Source organism: Falco punctatus (assembly GCF_963210335.1).
Source record: "Falco punctatus genome assembly, chromosome: 10".
Lineage (NCBI taxonomy): Eukaryota > Metazoa > Chordata > Aves > Falconiformes > Falconidae > Falco > Falco punctatus.
Genome location: NC_137590.1, coordinates 9367549 through 9385955, shown reverse-complemented (window position 1 = coordinate 9385955; position 18407 = coordinate 9367549). Strand labels below are relative to the sequence as shown.

At 42.2% G+C, this 18407-nt stretch overlaps 1 protein-coding gene across 4 annotated transcripts in view; it reads right to left on the bottom strand.

Annotated features, from left to right (window-relative positions):
* Window positions 1–18407, bottom strand: part of TSHZ2 (teashirt zinc finger homeobox 2) — a 241459-nt gene that overhangs the window by 19420 nt on the left and 203632 nt on the right. The gene's annotated exons all lie outside the window — the stretch shown is intronic.

Sequence of the window (18407 nt, the reverse complement as noted above, 5' to 3'; positions counted from 1 at the left end):
ACTGAAAAATATATTATCTGTTCAAGGCCACAGACATTTCAGCAAAGACAAGTCAAATCCTGTGTTGTGTTCCCCATGTTCTGGCTAAACCAACAGGAAACTCAGCAGTAGCTTTCTTTAAAATAAAATAAACTCAGCTTTTCAAAAATTTCCATATGAAAACAAAAAAGTCCATTGACTTCATGCTCTTTAGTTCATAATTTGGTTAGTTTTACAATATCTTCACCTTTTCAGTTTTCACAGCGATGCTGAGTTTTGTGTTGGCAACCCAAACCTGCTATGCAGAAACGGTTGGAAGGGAAGAAGAGGTTTTGGCAGCTAACGTAGAGACTTTTGGCAACTGAGGATACACGGAAGTCAGTCTGAAATTGTGGTGAATACCTTAGATCATTATTCCCACTTAAAAGATATTAAAAGCAATCCATGTTGACACTTTAAAATGTTGTCTTTAGGTTTCAGAGGTAAGGCTCCAGAGCAATTCACACTTTGAAAAGCTATTATTTTTCACTGCAAAAGGACAAAACTGTGTCAGTTTACACCTAGTTCAGATTTTAAAGAAATCCAGAAGCCTCACTATTGTAATGCCTAGAGCCAAAATACAGTAATGCCATGAGCTGGCTCTGCTTCTGCAGAATCACCCTCTGCAAAAGGTCCAAGTGCGGACAGTGGAGATGGCACAGGCGTTTGACTTTACCTTTCTGAGCAGATTTTTGTAGCCCTTAGCCCTCACCAGGATGGAAAGCTACTTGTGGCACGGCACATAAATCCTGCCTTGGATCATATCAAGCTCTGTAGCAGCTCGGACATGCGGAGCATCTGTCTAACTCATGGATGCGGGACACAGACACCGCGGGCTGGTCCCACACAGGGCAACATGAAGGGCCTTGGTGAAACATGTGAGTGCAGCAGTGATAACTCCTGATTAATTCAACTTTGCCTCCAGAATGTCGTTAGGACAATTAAGCAGCATGTAGTATTACCGAAAGTGCTAAATCTGGGAAGGAGTCTTGGACAGAAGCAAAGTGACTGTAGAGAACTGGTTCCCTGCCAGTAGGAAATATTTATCAAGGGTTTGGATTGGAAAACCAAAAAGTCATACTCCTGCCTCCTTTTCTTTTTGATTCATTGTGGGGAAGTCCCTTGGACTGTTGTATTAGACCAGCCGTAAAATCAGCTTAGTAATATTCCTGGTCACTCCCGCCTGACAAGGGCAGCGTGCATAAAAGCAACATGAAGAACATCATTAACTGTTGGCAGAGCTCTTCAGAGGCACATCGCTCAGGGTGTAGGTCCATGAGAAATTTTTCTGGTGACAAATTGCTTCAGAAGCTCTTGCTCCTTCCTATTATTTCCACCCCATGGTATGAACAATAATCAGCTGCATCCCTGCAACCGTCTGTGAGTCTGCACCACCCCAGCCAAACCCTGGATCCATCCTTGATGCATCTCACAAGAGACCAAACAGACACTTCCAACAGGAGTCCCCAGTTCAGGGCACTGGGAAGGGTGGGAAACTTTTCAACTGTTTTTGCTGCTGGAGGAATGATAAGATGGAACAAGGCACCCAGGAGCTGGAGGGGATTCTCTGCACCGCTGCATGTATGCAGGCAGATTTGGTTTAGGACTGCTATAAAAGCTATATAAAACTGCTACAAAAGCCACTTGTGGCAATTGTATAAACCTTTGAGACTAAGCATCCATATACTTGACTAATGGTAACATCAATGGATGACTAAAATCAATTGGGACTTGGCATTGATTTCAATGGGATAAGTACTTCACCCTTAGGTCTTTTGGCCAACCAAAGTCCCCATCCTTGAGTTGTTGTTTGTTTTTTTTTTTTTTTTTTTTTTTCTTTCACTTTTCTACATTGATATCACTGCAGGCTGGGACAGGACTTTGGGAAATTAATTAGTGTGAGCCCTGATCAATAAGGGTCATAGTTTATGTATTTCATTATCAAGTCTCTAAGAGATTAAGGGAGTATGTGGAGAGCTTGTCACGTGCAGTCTAGGGCATAGCAGCCTGGATGTTCAAACAGCACCTGATGGGCAAAGTTGGTTGCTGCCTCGGCATTTGTTGAAATGTAGTTCAACCTGTGCCATAAAAAACCCTCTGTCATTTAAATTATGCTATGAAAATGCAGTGAGGATGTTCATTATGCTGATGTCTTATATAGCATATGGGAAATATCAGCTGCAGATACTGAAGTTTTGCTTTTATTTAACATTAATTATCAAGCCATCAACAGATGCAAAAAGTTGCAGCTATTTTAATGTGGATACGTCAGGACTCAGGGTTTGTTCTAACAATCACTTTCCCACTCCTTGTCCATGGCACAGCTCTTCCCTATCCTTATTCAAATCTTCCCATAAAAGCACAGCTGTGAAACCTTTGAAACAGGAACTCTCAAACATGGCTGCAATCGGAGACAACTGTCAACTGCATGTTAGGAGCTAATGGCACCTGTGTCCAGCCTCCATGGACTGGCACCAGCGCTGCTCAGCTGTTCTCCTGAGCCCTGGCAGGGCTTCTGGCTCACGAGAGCAGTGGTGAGCTCACTCTTTCTTCCATGCACTCACACGCCCAAACCCATGCTTTCATTTGCTCTCTCTAGCTTCCTTTCCCCCTTTTCTCCATGGCCAAAAGCCACACTAGTTAGTTAAACGATGCAGCTTCCCGGGGTGCAGGACATGGGCTGTCTGCTCACGGGGTGGTTTTCAAGTCCTTCGCTTGGGGATTGCTGTCATTGTGTCTTTTTGGGTTCTGCAGGAGAGCACCAACCACGTCAGTGGCACGGTCCAAGGTACTCTAGGTGATGGTACTCTAGAGCCAGGCAGATGACAGTAGGTTTATGTGTTTATAATGGTTTTGGTTGTTTTTTTGTATTTCCAGATCTTTGCTAATATAATTTTATCATCTTCTATTAGTGTAATGGGATAATAAAAATGACAGTATGCATCTGTGATCCACCCACCACAGTCCATGGGAGTCTATGAATCAAAATCTTTTCATGCTGGAGATGTACCTATAGTAATAAATCGCAGGACTCTTAAAAGGCCAAATAGAAAGACACAGACAGTCCCTTTGTGGTTACCAAACATGTTATCTCTAGATGTCATTTTTGACCTACTTTTGCTAGATTTTTACAACGGCAGAAAATCTGTTCCTTAAAGAATCATGCTTACGTGCATAATATCTAGACAGGGAGAAAAAACAAAACTGGATATATTTTATTTCATTTAGGACTCCTCTCACCATGAATTACAATATTACAGACTCTAAATGCCTTCTCGTTACCCATAATTATAACTAAAATTATATCAATCTAAACAGTAACTACTCAAATGATTCATCCTGATTGTAAGGAGCATGCTCTCTGAAGTTAGGCCTGCCCATCCATTTTAGAGCCTTGTGGCAGGAATGGTTTTCCAGAAGGTCATTTAACAGCACATTAAATAAATAAATAGAACATATTTGTTTCAGAAAAAAACACTCTGGTAGGGTGGGAAAGCATTTTGGGAGAGGTAGGAATAACCCTCATGAAAACTAGCACTTTCAGATCATCTTCATTCTTGCTGAGGGTGCAGCACCCACCCAAAGACACGCAGAGGCTCCACATGATGCCAGCAGAAGGTCCCTAATGTTCTTCATACCGAGGGTGTCGTGCCGAGGAGCTGCCCTGCACGCCGTGCAGAAGTGGCAGTCAGCTGCTGCCCAGCAGCAGAGCACGGGGAGGAGAGGACACACCACCACCCACCACGGTCACTGGCAGGTCCCCAAGCCCCTCGTGTCCCTGCAGAAGGTCCCAGACTTTGCATAGTCAACCCGAGTTGTCAGCCACATGGAGGGGGGAGCGTGGAAAAAGGTCTCCTTTGTTGTTAAAAGTAAAACATATTTCTATCCCATGATGTAAGCTTATGAGAATGCCAGACAAGATAATGGAAAAGAAATGTGGGCTCTAGCTCAGATGTTCCTGGGGTGTGCCTGCCTAAATACAAAATTGGCTGACTGGGGTAACACCCAGGTGGAGGAATTCAGAGGCCTCATTGCTTGGGATGATGGAAACTACATTTAATAAAAATTTGAAGTCATTAAGTTGCATTTATCTCAGAAAACTCCGTTGAAGATACTTTGCTAAGAGGCTAAGGTCAAGGTCAGATAAGCGAGCTCTGGATTTCAGCAGCAAGATCATCAGAGCACATATCTGCAGCTGGGGCAAAACTCCTTCTCTGTAGGTCAATGAAGTTATGCTGATTTACCTCAGCTGGCTGGGCTTAACAGTTTTGTGATACAAAAAAAGAATCTGCTTGAAATCTGCCAAAATAACCCCCAAACCCTTCGCTTTTTGAGTTTCTTGTTTTCAGAAAGTTCTGATATCTGTGCATATGGTTTTGTATGACAGATATTTTTAGCTGTGATTCTGGATGAGCAAAATTCTTCAGCATTTGCCTATCTTGTGTTGCACATAGTGCAGTGAACACAGTGATCCATCTCTGCCCGCAACGGTGGACTGACGGTACCAAATGCTATGGCTGGGCTGCACAGATGCAGCAGTGCTGACGTTTTAGGGGCATACCTGTGCAGTCATGCAAGCGTAGCAATCATGCCACCTGAGACCTAAGAGAGACGCAAAAATTCCTCTGCATATACATTATACTTTACGTACAAATAGAAATCTATTTTTATGTCAGTACATATATGTATTTCCAGACAAAAAGCAACCTAGTCAGATGTACTGAGTACGTGCAGCAGTGCCCAGCTCATGAGGGTTACTAAACATCCCTGAACAAATACGGTTAGATCCTCCAAATCCACTTGAACAACGTGGCTTGTGAAAATGCTGACATCTGTTAGCCTGAGCGGCTCCCCAGAGGGCAGGCAGTTTCTTCTGTGAATGACTAGAAGAGGATCCAGGAGTATTTTAAAAGCAGGGATGATGAGACACATCCCAAAAGACAGGGAAATGAAAGCCGCGGTAAGGGTGGAGGTGAGTGCTGCTGGCTGAAGCTGCCCCATTCCTCCGTCCCTGTGTGACCGCTCACAAGTGCCAGCTGTAGGGTGCTGGTAGGTCAGGGGGTTATTCAGGCTGAGAAAAATGAGTGGGAAGAGTTTTTTTGTTTTCCTGATAGTTTGGGTAATCTAGATCTCTGCAGGGCCCAGGCAGTTAGGGCAGTGACGCCAGGTGCAGGGATCATGCAGGAGGGACCAGCGGCGTTGCTGCCGGCAGCAGCGCACACTCAGCCCATCCTCACTCCCGTTGGAGGCAGCCAGGAGAGGAAGGGAAGAGAGTGAGCTGGGTGCTAAAATCCGGTTCCTACCCCCGGAGGTCTGGTGTGCAGGGTGTTAGGCAGGTCATTTCACCTACCTGCACCCCTCAGCAGTTTTGCTGATAGATGGAGTCAGAGGAACTATTGGGGGCTGCAGCTCCGTGTCTGCAGAGAGACACGGTGAAGTGCTGGGCTGGTGGAGAGAGTGGGATTTCTGCCACTTGTGTTGAGAAAGGCCAAGATTCCACCCCTGATCTCAGCTTGGGCCTCAAGCTGACATGGGATACACACGCGCTCGGTCACAAAGAGCACACATGGGATCTAACAGGCACAAAGTATCCTGACACTTAACGGGTCCCTTCTCATTGCTCCTGCACACAAAGGCCAGTACAGGGGTGTCTGGAAGGATCAGAGGCTTGTAAAGAGAAGAAAAATGAGAGAGAACATTCAATTTTTGTCTTTTCCTATAAATGAAGCACAGTCATCAAATCACAATGTATTTGAGAGCACATGTTATTGACAGCCTATTCTTGGAGAAAAAAAAAAAGAAGTGGATTTTCTGGCAAAGTTTCTTTATTTGCTAAAGATTAAATTGTTCATTGTACAGGGCACCATCTGCCCTTGGAGAGAGATTTAGTTGATGGCAGCTGCAACCAAAGTGTGGAAGATAAAGCTGAATTTCTGGTTTCTTTCAACTAGCAACTGTCATTACAGGTCACATGCAAACTGTGTCATTTTCTGTGACAAGCAGGTTCTGTAGACTTGGGTGCTTGCTACATTTTAAAATGCCACCTGTATAGATCCCAGAAGAGGAACAGCTTTTGTAACATACCTTGAAAAAAGTGACTTCAGAGCAGAGAAGACAAAACAATTATGGTTCAACCATCCGGACGCTGGCAGTGGGTTCAAGTCCCAGGTTTACATGGACAGAGGTGAGGATGTACAGCGTGTCACTTAAAGCTAGACTCCTTCAATTAATCTGGGTGCTTAAAAAGGCCAAATTGTCATCTGCAAGTGTTTATTCAACTGCTGTGTAATTCCTCAATTGCGTCCCTGTTTTCCTTGTGGTGTAATTCCCAGTTAGACTAAATCCCACATTTTTTCAATTCTGAAGAGAATTTCTTAATCATCAGACTAGAGGTTATTGTGGGTGGGCTTTCTCCCCATCCCACCTCTTGAGCTATGACACTAAAATGTCCCGATTCACCACCAGACAGCAAAGACTACTTAAGAGTGGGGAGATGCGGATCTTATCTCTGTGTTCAGAGTTATTTTGATATTACACAAAACTTGTCACTGGCTAAAGCGAACACCTCCAGGAAGGAATTTGTACCTCTTCCCTCTCTCCTGAACTCTATAACTCTTCTGCAGGAGAATTATGTTCCCTTTCTCTGCTGAACAAAATGGGAGGGGAGAAGTTAAGAGCACACTGGTCGATTTTATTAGGACTAAGAAACAAAGCAAAACAAAAAAGCAAACCCAAACCTTTTTCCTTTCATCCCTGCCTTGCTGTGAAAGTGCCTTCATATTTCCAGGCTTGCTGACAATATTTCAGGATGGTACATCACACACCGTCTCCTCTGGAACAGCAGACATTGTCACTGCTGGGAGACAACTAGTCTCTGGATTGTACTACACAGAGATTCTGTATAAAGCATTTCTATAGAAAAAAGATTTTTGAAATTTGTGAGCCTCTTAGCCTTTCAGACAAAGATGAGTTCTGGTTAATTTTCTTCTGAAGATTTCTACATTTTCTGTGAGAAAAACAACAGCTACTATTGCCTTAAGACAGACTGAACTAGTTGTAACATGCCTAGCTACAAGATTTTTTTTTTTTTCACATGAAAGAATTTGCAGGACACAATTTTGTTCTTAAGTATTCTGTTCAGTTTAACTTTTTGGTCTTCTACCACATTTTGTCATGGTAGGATGGTATCGTGTCTTGAAACAGAAACATACCAGCTGCTGTGGCTAAATTTTTAACAAATCTGGTCTGATCAAATCCATGGTTTTGGAGAATATATATATATATATTTTTAATGGGTAGAGGCTTTGCCTTTCCAGCAAAATATTGTTCATCACTTCAGGTGTCAGCAATCTTTCTGATTGCTCCGTGATGTGCCCAGACCGTCCAAGCCATACCTCTTTGGGAAGGCTCACACTTCTGCTGACAACAGCCACACTCAACCCTTGCCTTTACTTCAGTGGATGCACCCATTTCCATCCATGATTTGACAGAGCTCAAGTCCTTTCAGGATTAGGGTCTTTAAAGAGACACGCAGAAAAATGCTGAAAATCTAAGACCATGCCCGTTTGGGTTATTTTTTTCGGAAAGCATTAATTGGTAGGAGAGGAGGGCTGCTTATGTGAATTAGCATGCAATATGCTAGTTTCTTCTTTCTTTGCGAGGAAGCACTTAAAACACAAATTCCCACCTTAAAAACCGAACCAGTGCGCTCAGTGTGAGCTACAAGTAAATCACCTACTCTGCGGTGCCAGAACTGCACATGCTCTTCTGCTGCTGATTTATCTACAAAATATATCACATGCCAGTTACTTGAATTAGGATCATGGGGAGAAGGGAATCATTAGAGAGTAGAAGGAACTCAAACACATAAAGAAAACTTATCCGTTTGTCTCCTCCACGATGCCTGTTTTATTTCCTCTTCATGTACTGACAGTACTGATGAGGCAACGGATGCTGTAATCCTAAGCAAATGCTTTTGGGGGTAGCATCATTAGGGTTGCAAATGGTTGAATGCAGCAATAGCTTTGAATTTCCAGGCAGGTTTTTTTTCCCTGGTCATTGCAACGTGTTTAGCAGTGTTGGTAGGTGAACGGCACAGCCTGGATCAGGTATTTCGCTCCTGCTGCTGTTTCCTTTGCTACTGGCATGCCTTGAAAAACCAGGTAAATGAGACTTGGAGGAAGGGACACTGCAGCTTTGAGTAATGAGGCTGGGAAACAAGGAACACATTTTCCACTAGCTCATGTCTCACTGTATGGCATTCTGATTTCGTGACACTTTATAATAAATCATTGCTTATCACTCACATGGGAACATAACATGGTTCAAGTTAAGATTCGTTAGTGATTGTAAAGAAGAAACATGAATTGCTCTATATCAGGGCTTTTTGATCATCTTTCTGTCCACTGCAGGCATTTTTTTCATCATAATATTTACAGTAACTGTTGTTTAAAGCATAAATAAAAAGGAAAAGAAAGAGCAGAAAATATGAATAATGAAAATAAATTTATTTGTCTTATTTATGTGTTTATGTAAACATTTGGCAATTGCTTTGCACAGCAGCTTGTGTTCAGTGTCACAGAATGCTGCACCAACATAAGTTTCTAAAGCTGGGATTTTAAATATATATATGTATATGCGTATATAAAAAACCCTAAATGCCAATACATTCATTTTCTGGAGGAGAAGGTTCTAGCAAGCACATCTAGAGCCAATTTGCTTTAGTATGTCTACTACAGGGAGAAGAGAGTCTGAAGCTGTCCTGCAGTGCTGTCCCCCCTGGACCAGCAGCACAACGGGACCGGAAAGCTGGTGTCATCAGCCCGGAGAGGAGGGAGAGGCTGGAGCAGCTGTCCGTGGGGTGCATCGGGGCTGTTCCAGCCCGGTGACTGTGCCCAGGGGTCCACCAGGTGCTGGACAAATGCAGCAAGCAGGGCTTGCTGTTCATGCAAGGGATATCCGCGAGGTGGGACATCCTGGCTTCAGCCCCTGTTCCTGCAGCCAGCTCAGGGATGGAAAAACGAGAGCCTGTGGATACATTCGGCTATAGATTCAGGTGGATCACTGCCTGCTCTGACATTCCAGAGATGGATATTAATCCACAACCTTTTCATCAACAGTTTAGGGAGAGGGGTGAAAAGCTTATGGGTTTACTGGTGACACCAGTAGTGCTTTAGGGGAACAGTAAATTTATTCTAAAAAGACCTACAGACTGAATAAAATGGGAGCTTGCTAAAATAAAAAATTGTAACAAATATGCAGAAATTTTTCACCAAAAAGAAAAAAAAAATCTATTCCTTCCCTCGTGTTACAAATAGTTCTACTTTAATCTGTTTTCTTTACCTTTTGGGTTTGATTGTGGGAAGTACCTAAAACTTTGGGATAACCTGGGAGAAATCAGATAAGGTAAATATTTGCTGCAACTATGGCTTTGATTATTCCCCCCTCAGTAATTTGCTATTTACTTCATTAATCAACTATATAATGTGTCATTTCTACTGCTCCCTGGCTGAATAATTTCCAAAACTACAAACAGCTTTCAAGATAGTTGCCAGACAGACACAAATTATTACTTTCAGAAATTCTTCCTAGAACTATTCCCATGAACAGAAGTTTTCATACCCTCTATTTGTGTAAAGGAAATGGAGTTGGGTTAAAAATATTGCCAAATTATTACTTTAGACAAATTCTTGCATATATTTATTCTGGTTTTATTCCAGTTGAGTATTGATTTTTTTATAAAAAAATGTGAAATATGTTAATGTTTGCCTTTGCTAGAATAAGTAGCCTTGTGAAACAAGACGGCATGGATGTAAATACAGAGTTAACTCTTTGCAGGATTAGGGGCTTAATTTAATAGTTACAAAAAGGAGAGATGTGATTTGCTTTTACCGAGGCAAATAATCCCTTTGATTTGTGGAACAACTTGTCTGAGTAAAATGGCATATGACCAAGGGGCTGTAAATTCAGTAGCCTGATCTGATCTCTCTCCCTGACACTCCAAATCGCAAGTATCCGCAGCTATGCCGGTCCGTTGGCTTTGATCTCCAGCGTGCTCTCTTAAACTCAGTTTTGCTTCTTGTGTTCATGGTCTGGGTCACTGTAAGACTTTCTCTTGTGCTCAGAAACCTCCCAAACCATACGCAATAAATGCATGACGCACAAAAACATGGAATCCCCCAAATATCAAGTTTTTAAAAGAAAAAAAAATATCTGTTTTGGTAAAGCACAACATTAGATGAATTAATTATATCTTACTTTTCACCTACTACCGATAGACAATTATGTACCAGAATTAACCCCCCCAACTCTCGTCCAGGGAAAAAGACATTATTTTTCTAATATATATGATATAGACTCTTAATCTGCTCTCACTTGAAGTGGTATAGTGAATGGGATTATTCTCCATTTATTTTGGCTTACACTAAACTGGAATTTTTGCCCCATAAGCTTCCTGTAATTTTTGTAAGTGGAACTGCCTTTGTCAGCATTCTTAATATTTCCCTGTGGAAATGGTATTAAAAAGCAGCACATATGCCCTACAATCTTATGTTTTATCCTTGAGAAATGAGGACTTATCGTAGATTTTTTTTGTTGTTCTTTCTTTCTGCAGGAAAATGGCTTAATAACAATCTCAAACGGAGCCGTGAACAAGACGGTGTATCTTCAAAATGCTAATTCTATCGCAAACCATGCCTGAGTTAAAAACAGATATTGAAACAGGGGAATAAATATTTGACAATGCTGTTAAGGCAACTTTGCTAACGATTTTTGAACAACCTCCAACTGAGGTCTAAATGTCTGCAATATCCATAAACAACTCTATACTGTCCAATTAGGGAGACAAAGACATAGAGTCCTGTCAGGAAGATTTGCATGGCTAAGTGTCTGAGATCACAGAGACGATGAGGGATCGTTTGGAGTGATGGGGGATGCACAGAACGGATGACTATCATTACGATATTACAGAGGCTTACACCTTCCCAATTACTGGCAGGATTCATTAGTTACTGCTGCATTTCCCTAATAGAATCCTCTCTTTGGCTTATCACTACCTTCCCTCTGTCTACATAAACTCACAACTCAGCAGTCGATCACCTATGAAAAATTAGACAGTGTAGCTTCCAGTGGCCTATTTAAAATGAAAAGGCAACTGAGTAAGAAATAAAGAGCAAAAAATAAGGGCTGTAATGCAGATATGTGGGAGCTACAGAAGTGGCATCAGATGGGTCTGGAATTCTCTTGTTATTGAACTGTTTGAGAAAAAAAAATCAGTGGCAGCTGCAGAGGGAAGCATCATGGTGGGTTTAAAAGCACAATGAAAGCATTTTACACAGACGTACACACACACACAAACTATAGGCAGATTGCAAAGTGACAATTACTTAAGGCCTACTAGGCTGAAGTTTCACAACTAAGATTGGTGACTATTACAGGGACTCGATGCTGTTGCAATCGACTCAGCCCCATTAAAGATAATGGTGTGAGCATTTCCATGCTGTCATCATGTTACTATCAACAGCATTATCAGTATCAACTGCTTTTACAATTATGCACAATGCACAATTACGCTCTTCCTGCACAAAGACTTAGCAACCACCAAACTCGTTTTCTTTTTAAATTCACTGAAAAGAGCGTAGATTTCAATCCTTCATCTGTTCACAGATGAAACAACATTTCCAAATCATCACTGATAGCATTTTTTTCCTCCCATTCTAAGGATGGCCAACTGTTCTCAGCGATTTCTATTACATTTCCTACCTATTATTTCATGTAATGGCATTCCTTAAATTTTAAATTAGCTTTGAAGAATAAAAATAATTGAATTCCTGCTGTTTTGTGTACATAGAGGGTGACAGGAGCTAATGTGATAATTTAAACTGTAAATGAGTCTTCACTTTGTGTTCATTAATTACAGCTAATTACTGAATTACAAACCTTCTTGGTTAGGCACTGTTATGTATTCATGTAGCATGTTGGATTTCCAGCTGGTAGAAAACTGTTTTATAGACTTACAAGCTGACACACCAAGCTACCACTGAAACAATTCAGTTTGAAAAATAAAGGAAGGGTGGGGGGCGAGTAACTGCTCTTGCTCTTTGAATTAAGTGAGTGATGAGAAACAGCGCTGCAAACTTGAACCTCAGGTGAGCGAGGCTCTTGCGTATATAATTAGAAAATATATGCTGTATCTGGTAGGCAGAAACACAATGATTTTGAGCTGCCACTTTGGGTGAAGAGCGTGAGCCTGCTCTGCTCACACCTGTTTTACACCAGTGTTAATTCCCTTATTTAAACAGAGTTAGTCTCTTTATAGAGCCATAGCAGCGAGACAGAAATGCCCCTGCAAATGGGGCCAGTGCTCCTAGCACCAATTCTTCCGTTATGCTCATGAACAGCAGGATGGTAATATAAAACTGAACATCCAAGCAAATGTGCATTTTATTCCATATGTAAGTGCTTATTGTTCCTCACTGAAGGATCATATGAAATGCTATAGGGCTGTCTTGAGCATTTACTCAACATTTTCTGCATTGAATGGTTCTGTCCAAACCTCTCCTTTGGATACCTTTTGTCTGCTGATGTTTCATATTGAAGCTGAATGCACTAGTTGAAGGCTCTCTCCCTGCAAAGTGAGCAGGAGGAGCACCACAATGACAAAATCAGCCATGTTACGATTTTACAGGCTACAAAGCTCAGCGCCCAGAGAGGAAACTGTGGCAAGTGGCAAAACAAAGAAGTGAAAATCCTCACTTACATCTCTGATAAATACATAGGCAGAAAATACAGCCGTTTTCCTCTTACTAGCAATTGCATTTTGCACTGTTTCCCTTTGCTTTGTTCTCTTTTAACAAAACAGGCCAGCAGCTGCTCCGCCGGCAGAGCCTCCCCTGCAACAGGTAGCCAAAGCACTGCTTCATGCTGAGGGCAGCACGGACTGCAAAGAACTATTGAATCAAATAATTACATTAAAGCTGTTTCATAAAATTATCCTCTGACCCACTTGGCCTTCCAGATCGGGGACTGGGAAGACCTGGATCAAGGGTCCTGCCCCAGGGGGCCGATGCTGGGTCTGGAAAGCAAACCCTTCTCGGAAGAGCAGAGTGTTTTGTATGGGCTGTACTGGAACAATTTAGCTGAATAATACATAAACAGCCAGAAAGTAAGAGCTACATTCTCAGCTGATGTAAAATTGTGTAGCATCATTAATTTCAGGAGAGTTATGTTGATTCACAGCAGCTGAGGATATGGCTCAATAGGTTTGTAATAATAAAGACTTTGATGGGAGGCCCCTAAAAGCGGTAACACTAATGTGTGACTGCTCGCATAAACACCAGCTCAATGACAAGGCTTTTCTGCCTAAGAACTAGTCTGTGTCTTCAGTTTTTAATGATAAGTACCAGTCTTTTGTCCTTAAATAATCATTTTCATCTGGAGAATGGCAAAGTGACTTGTGCTAACACCAACAGAAATTCACTAGTAGGCTGCGCAATGGGATTCATGTCATGTCCTATTCCCTCATCACCTTCTCATGCTGCCTCTTCTCTTTTGGGCTACAAAAAGAGATGGGAAAACCAGGGGAGAAAAGATGTGCAGGCAGAAATTCCTTTCTTTCTGTGGATAGTAACTCTCTGCTATCATATAAAGATAATGACTTTCATTAATCTTCTGTAGGTCTTTCATCGAAGGGTTCTTGGATTCTTTCCACTCCATGTACAGAGACCACTTAAATGCTACTATGTATTAAGTAAAAGGGAGAAGTCTTGATAACACATATAAAAAAAACAGTATGAGAAGTAACGCTGTGCAGCATGGTACCTATAGAGGCTCAACATGACTAAAGAGGTAAGGCTGCTGTTCGGTAAGTTATCAGCCACAATTTCTAGGCAGTCTCTCGCCCAACTTGTTTTCATGTCTCACTCCTTTTTAATCTGACAGTCTTCAGCATGCAAATTTGCACGGAAACTAAGCATTTCAAATGTGCCAGAGGGAAGCAGGGGCCTCACGCTTATTGGTAGATTAGTGCGCCTAATGCCCTTTGGCTTTTTTCCCCCCTCTTTTTTAACATAAAGGCTGATTACTCCATTAGTTGAACAACTCGGAAGAAATGACAAGGAACTAACAAGAGAGTAACACTGTATTTTCTATTTGTTTTCTTCCGTTGCAGTAGTGCTAATTGGAAGGAGTAGTTCTTGATACGGTGCTTTGGGGAATGCTGATGAGAAGCACACAAAAGGCTGAAGTGCCTCTTCTGTACAGCATTGGATGCAGCAAAACACAGCACCCTCTCAATTGTCATTACCCTAATCTCCCACACGATCTCAGTATTTGGGACATGACGGCACTTGCGTATTAGAGGCTGCACAGACTGGCCTTTCTGAAGCTTAAACCCTCACTTGGGGGTGAGTAATATTGCCTTAACCCACAGTTTATCATATCAAAACATGTTTTCAAGTAGAAATATCAAACCTGCTTGGTAGTGGTGGGAAGGGAGGCAGGAATCAGGTGGGAATATACCTTTAGAGGGACTTGGGCTCTGTGCTGGCTGCGCACCCCTTTGCCCGCGGGGCATGGGCCGTGCTGGGTGGGAGTCAGTACCCACCATCCCTCATGCAAAAATTTGCCTCCGTGTAACCTGCCGGATTTCAGCAATTTAGACAGGCTAGCCTCAGACATCAGGAAAAAGGCAGAGACTGCCCTAACTTCCCAAATGCCACCAACGACAACTTTTTCTTCAAAGATTTTCACCCCCTCTTGGACTCGGGAAGGGGTCATGGGGATGAAGGCTGTGAGGGTAAGACGGCACCTCTTTCCCATTCACCAAGGTTTGATTCTCTTTATGAGCATGATCCGCCAATCCGTAATCAAGGGTTAATTTCACAGCTCACTGCTTCATCTAGCATAATATCCATTCAGACTAATTAAATCTGTCTAATAATGTGAGTGTCTTTGTCTTTGTTCTTTCCATTCTTTGTTTTACACCCTTCACATCTCATCTCCAGAACTACACGCCATCACACTCTGCTTGACAAGCAGAATCCATCCCTAAAATTAAAACATTCCTGACCTATCTGCGATGACAAGGCAAGCAAGCTTCACAGCGCTGCGGCCCATGAAGGGAGCTGACACATTTGTTTTTAATTTCAAAAGAGTAGAAAGTGAAGATCTGACCCTGTCAATCAGGCCCTGTGACAAGTTTAATCATTGCTGCCCCACAAAAATCACGGCTAAATAGGAATGCAAATAATGTATCACAGGGCTCTTATAAATGCTAATCAAGGAGAAGTAATCAACTGACAATTTCACTGATCTCCTTTCTGAAGAAGTCAGTCAACGCACTGTCTCTGGACCACAAAGAGAAGAAAAGACAAAAGGCATAGATGCCGTTTCCCAAAAAAACCTATCTTTTTTCAGGGCTTTCTTTTTCTTTTTTATAGAGAAAAACAGAGAATTCACTCTTTTTGATCCTCTACTGAACTTTAAAGCAAAGCTGTTTCTCAGGAACTTGAACAGTTATATGTCAAGTGTACTTTATTAACAGTACCCTCCCAACCCAGAGACAGCGCTTGGAAACTTCTGCTAAAATAAAAATCTTCATTTGTCTTTGTCATTCATCCATCTTCAAAATTCTTTTCTGTCTTAACAGCTTCTGTCCTCTATGGGCAATATATTTAGTGATATATGAAGTTTTACAAGTGGAAAGCTAATAGTTGAGCTCACATTTTTTTCTAGCAGCTCCCCTCCCCCCAAACTGAAAAAAAAAAAAAAAAAAAAATCTTGCTTGGAATGTATTTCAGTGCAAAGGCTCTCTTCAATACCCGGATTTTTTAGCTGACTATCCTTTTATGACCTTTTTAATGTGGTAAAGAACAGACAGCACAGGCGTAATGCCAGTCTTTCACTCATAAATGCTGCATGGCAAGAAGTCACTGCTTAACCTATGTACGGAATAGAGAAGGACCAGGACAGACAGACGCACAAGGTTTGTAATGCTATTTGCTGTTATCATTTTATTGTGGTTTGCTATGGTAAGCTGTGGTTCACTGTGGTAGGTCCTGATGGGGCCCATCAAGCATTAGAGTCACTGCATTGGCACAAAACAAAAGGATCTGGTTTGGCCAATGAAACTCAGTGCAGGGAGACGTAAGGAGTATAAAGATTGCTGCAAGAGGTAAAGTTCAAAGAATCTAGTTGTTTGAAGTTTGGTTGTTTTTTTTTCATATTAAACTACTTTCTTACATGAAGCCTGTAGATGAAATAACTCGAGGAGGGCTTCAGCACCAGGCTTAGGCTACCAGCAGGGCATTGTAAATAGAAATCTTCCCCTACCACAGAAGCTGGTGCTTTACAGTCCATGACAGTTAGCCACAGCACAAATAAAGCAGCAAGAACAGCTGTGTCAAAACTTTGTCCTAGTTTTCACTTGCAGCGCTGTTACAGAGATCAGAGGCTGGCTCTGCTGTGCCCCACAGGGCCGATGGTTTTGCTTTGCTCTGTACGGAGCCACCAAACCCGTTTCAGACTGGACACTGAATCACCCAGATTTACACATGAGCAGAGAAAACCAGGAATGATCTTTGGTCAATGCCCAGTTTCCAGCTGAAAGAAGCATTGGGGCAGCAGCAGGAGCTTCTGTGCCACTTCTGTGAGAAATGTGACCTGGAGCTTTGTCACACAATGCTCGCTGCTAGACAGGGATGTTCCCAGCAGCAAACTCTCCATGCAGGATGTACGTGGAAGGTGGGAGTAGAAAACAGAGAAAGAAATTGAAAAGCACTTTGCAGTTGTCATGTCACTTAGCAACAACCTTTCCTACTTCACATCAACACAAGTGTAGTAGAAAGACTGCACAAAGCACATGTACTGAAATCTGGGGTAAGCAGCAAATGTAGGAGGGCAAGGAGGAGCTCAAATACCAGCTTATCAGAGACAGCTTTCATTTATCATTTGAGACACGTTTTACATTGCTATCCTTGGGCTAGGGCTTCTTCTGAACAAACTACTGGAGCTAGCCATCACTGATCTGAGTACTAGTGCAGAGTAAATTATACAAACACTCCTGGAGGTGGAAACCTAAGTTCAGCTATTTGTTTCCCAAATGAACTCCACCTAGGTGGTCACCCTTTTGTCTGTCATTTCGCTCTCAGATTAATTCCATTTTTTTAACCTGTTTCAGTTTCCCAGCATCTTCCCTGTAGAATTCCCACTCTTCTCTCTCTTTACATGCTGGATTTTCATAATAATGTCCAGACTGGCACGTCCACAACCCCTAATACTTCTTCCAGATGCTGATACTGTGGCTCCGTCTGGCTCATTACAGATATTTCCATCAGGTGGAGAATGTGTCTGGGCCCTGACAAACAGAGGAGTGGGTGCCTTTCCTGCAAGACTAAATGGCTAAAACTAAAAACGTTAGCACAAAAAGAGAGACCTATGCAGGCCACTTGGCAAGTTCTGGGGAGAATGGTAAGTCAGACACCCCTCTATTTTAATTATATCACTTGTCCTCATTTGTTTAGCTTCAAAGACTTAGTATTTAATTATTAGCTGTTCCCATACTGTTAGGGGCCAACTGACTGGCTGAAGGGCTGGTTGTGGAGACAACATGAAGAAACCCATTCTGAGTGATTCAGGAGTTCATTGAGCTACTATTTTGCTCAGGAAAAAACGAAATGGCAGGAGCAGGGCCGACTGTCTGTTCTTTCTATGGTTGCTCTCTGAATATAAAGCTCTGCAAAGTGTATGAAATATTACATAAATAGAGCATTAGTATGTGCCAAATTAATAACATGCATTATCTAGCAGCCATGCAGTGATGCTTATTGTACAATTCTAAATCATCCTAATGGGAAGAAAAAATCAGAATCCATCACTTTGTGGCTGAGTTCCTCCTCTTGCAATTACAAAAAGTGACTTTTGCACACAGAATTGTTTTAGATGCATTATGGAAAGCTGGGCATTGCAAAATGACCAGAGCACATCATTAGCAACCAGAAGCTCCTGAGCTCTGCTCCTGCTGTACGCTCAGAGGCTGTTTCTTAGCTGAAAGCAACTGCAGTGCTATGCTGGTGTGTCTTACTTTAGGGCTGGAGAGTGACAGCCTGATTTCCAGCAGTTTATTAGGCACAATCACAGACACATGCATGTTATACCTTAACTTTAACCAGGCATTCAGCACTTGTGAATGTATAAGAATATAATCGGTGGCAAACACATGTTCAGACTAAACTGCTAATCAAGTCTGCTTTCGTCCTGCCTAGACACACATGCACACACATACACACACTCCAACTCCAAAGAGACCTTGCCAAGTGGAGAGCAGACATTTTTTACAGCTGGGTTTCATTTTCACAGCTGCCAAGTAGCAAAGAAAAGTAACCCTGGTGATC